Source organism: Etheostoma spectabile, chromosome 22 (genome assembly GCF_008692095.1).
Source record: "Etheostoma spectabile isolate EspeVRDwgs_2016 chromosome 22, UIUC_Espe_1.0, whole genome shotgun sequence".
NCBI classification, from domain to species: Eukaryota; Metazoa; Chordata; class Actinopteri; order Perciformes; family Percidae; genus Etheostoma; species Etheostoma spectabile.
The window spans coordinates 16,744,557-16,748,066 of record NC_045754.1 but is presented as its reverse complement, the minus strand read 5'-3'; the positions used below and the strand labels follow the sequence as shown (position 1 = coordinate 16,748,066).

At 39.8% G+C, this 3,510-nt stretch overlaps 1 long non-coding RNA gene across 1 annotated transcript in view; it reads left to right on the top strand.

Moving 5' to 3' along the window:
- LOC116672126 (uncharacterized) overlaps positions 1-2,371 on the top strand; it is a 23,734-nt gene extending 21,363 nt beyond the window's left edge. Inside the window, exon 4 of the long non-coding RNA XR_004327470.1 lies at positions 2,238-2,371. This is a non-coding gene — a long non-coding RNA (uncharacterized LOC116672126). The remainder of the gene's footprint in view (positions 1-2,237) is intronic.
- The last annotated feature ends 1,139 nt before the right edge of the window (positions 2,372-3,510 follow it).

The following is a 3,510-nucleotide window of genomic DNA, read 5'->3' as shown; positions in this document are numbered from 1 at the left end:
TGTCTGTCTGTCTGTCTGTCTGTCTGTCTGTCAGCCATGGTAAATATATTGTGTTAGCAGGACCAGCAAGCTCCTCTCCTACCAGTAATTAAAACCTCAGCCCCAGGGCTCCACTGTCACAGCACATCATTCTCATCAATCAATCAAACATATACATGCATACATTCCCACATAATACATGTATAATGCATGTGTGCTATGTGAATAGCCTCATTGTTTAGCACACCTACACACTCACCTACACCATGTTATTTATGTAAGAGTATGGTCATTATTCATAGCCATTACCTCCTGTGGAGCATTAGCTGTCTATAGCATTAATTACAGTAGAGGAATGTGAAATGGATGAGTGATAGGTCCAGCAAGGTATTAGTATGCAGTACATGAACAAGTCATTGTTTTCAGACATAAGTTGTCTGACTATATGGGAATTGTTCAGAGAATATGATCAAATGCACCCCAGGAGCTTGCTTTTGTTCGGACTACAATGTGTCCACTTAGAGGCATATTGAGAAAATGAATCACCCAGAAGTGTAATTCTTGAAACAATGTTGGCCTGCAGAGTTGTGTGTAAGAAAACTCTAAGACCAAGCTTAGTACCAAACATGGACATAAAGCTCTCTGTGCTCTGGAACAAGTTTAGTGTCCAATTCAATGTAAATAACTAGGAAAGAGGCAAAAATGAAGAGGCTTCTTGTCGATCTGTTTGTCCATCATCCTGACCTATTACAATTACACAGCGTTAGTGTCATCAGACCCTTCCTTGGCTAACTTTCCCCTCACATCTACTCTGATTGGACATATTGAATAATAAAGTGAAGTTGCATTTTGTAATTATCTCTGCGTGTGCTTGTGTATTTTTTTTGTAACTATTCCGCTCTTCAAGTGGTCTATCCAGAGTCATGAATATTGGCAGTATGGAGCTCATGTTGAGCCATTATCCTGATCACACAGTCAAGCAGCACCAGTTCCTATGTGGTGTAAGATTACAAGTGTGTGTGTATGTGAAGCCACAGAGTGTTGGTAATTGGTCTCAAGGGGGCCTCAAAGAGAGAGACAGTGTAAGGTGTATAACCTCTCCCCCCCTTGCATGCTCACACACATACTATACACAGACACAACCCCACAGTCAGTCACACACTAATATACAGTATCCTTCCACCCTCCTGAGAGTGTCTCGGTGACTTCCTCTAAATCATTGGTTAGATTATCCTCCAGGGGATGTGATTTAGACCGTTGACTGCTTCAGCCCCCAAAGCTCTGAAATGTCCTATCCACCATGACATCACACTGCTGCCCTTGAGTATGAGTCTGTTGGTCTGTGTCGTATTGACATATGTGTACATGGGAAGAGAAAAGTGTGGAAAAGATAAACGCTAAGAAGCTGAAAAAGCTATTAAAGTTCTTCATCACTTCATGATATTGATGTGTCAAATTGAAGTGGCAAGCTAACCCTTCTCTTTTGACAACATGAAATGTTGGGTTGCAATCCAACAGAAGATATAAAGGGGAACATTGGAATATATGAGATGTGATTCATTCGCTGATTCATTTCAGAGAGCACATTCCACTTTTTAAAAATCATAACTAGTTTTCAAAACATTGTGGGGTCTCATTTTAAAAACTGTACGTTGGATCCTTACTAAAAGCTTACATACTCCCAAATGCCAAAAATGGCGTACGCCAAAAAAAATTCTGATTCATAAAACCATGCTTACGCACACCGGTAAGCAATATTCCCTTTGTAATTTACAGATTCCCCACAAGTGTGCGTACGTGAATCAGCATCTTGTCCTGCCCTGTACACGCCCATTTTTTAACCGTAAATAGTCAATGCAAAGCACCTCATGAATGCTGATTAGTATGTTAATGACCCTGGCAGTTGTTCTTTCTTTACGCCGAATAATGAAAACTGGCAGGGAAAAAGCAAAAACATTCTCAGACGCTCTGGAATTGCTGCAAATTGAATTATAAACTACTACATAAACTATTACCTACACTGTTCTTGCACAGTGTAGGTAAACCTGATCTATAGACTACCAATATTAATAATACCGTCCACAAAGGCAAGAATTACGGCCCTCTGGGACAGCTTCGATATACAAGACATATATGATAAGATTATATTATTTCCAAACAAGCCTTAATGATAAAGTTGAAGAATAAAATATTTATATAAAACACTTAGCTGTAAATAGCTGGCTTCCCCAGAGTGGAACAAGTATCTCAAGTACAAGCAAAAATAACACTGCTGGATTTAATCTTCATGATAACGTGGATGATATGGAGTAAAAAAATGTGTGTGAGGCAACAATATTTATTCCCACATTTACTCTCTGCAGTCTGACATTAGTTCATCACCTCACATCTGTGTCGCAGATTCCCATTGTCTCCAAAATGTGCGTATGCATGGGTCAGAGTTTGCGCGGAGGACCGCACAGTCTTCCGTACTGTTTATTTTTTTATAAATCACAACGTTGCGTTGGCAGTGGTGTACGCACATTTTCAGCCCCGTTTTGTACACGCCACGTTTTTAAATGAGACGCCTAAAGATTGACTGCACACTGGTAAGATCTCAGTCTGTGCTATAGTGACAGTTCTATATGAAGAATCAATCATCACTGACTCCCACTGGGTGAGGCCAAACTGTTTCTGACTGTGAGCCAGCAACACAAATTATGATTGCTATTGTGGCTAAGCGTTTTCACCTTTGGCCTCTGTATTCTGTCAATCCCATGCTGTTTGTCTAATAATTGGATCTATGAGTAATACAGTAGTGTGTGAGCTTTTCTATTGGGGAGTTACTGTTTTCTGAATTTAGTTGAGTTTTTGTGGGCCAGCAGTTGATACATCATCTGTCCTGTTGACTTTAATTTGCTGGTGTACTTAGTGGCCTATGGTATTATTATTCTTATGTAAATTGCTATTGTTATGCTAATATTATGGCTACTTTGTCACATGTGATTATGGTTCAGTCAAGGAAGCCTTAATGGAGCCAACAGTGCATGCTTTTCAATTAATATTGCAGATGGGTTTGTTAAAATGTTCTTTTTTTTGTTTTACACCTCTTTGTAACTGTTGAAAAAGTGCTTACAATGAACACAAATATAAAATTCCAAATCTGTTTAACAAGGAAAGGTATCGGAGGCAAGCCCATCCATTCCTGGTGAATGGGGGCTCAGTGTAGCTGCCTTCAGCTCATAAATGGTTGCTTTACTTTTTCACTCCCTTCTAAACTGCATGCTGTGCACATGCATGTCATACATATTTCTTCTTATAGGGCTCCAGGGTCTCTGCATGATCTACAGAGTAAACTGTAAGGTTTCTAAACACTGGAAAACTGGGTTGGCCTTTCTGGCTCAGTACTAAACGGTTTTGAATCCTACTTACTAATAGGGACGACTTTGTGTCTTTAGGTAATTATACATCTGAGCATACAAATATGACGTGCGGAGTTCCCCAAGGATCCATCCTGGGGTCTATTCTGTTTAATATCTACATGCTTCCACT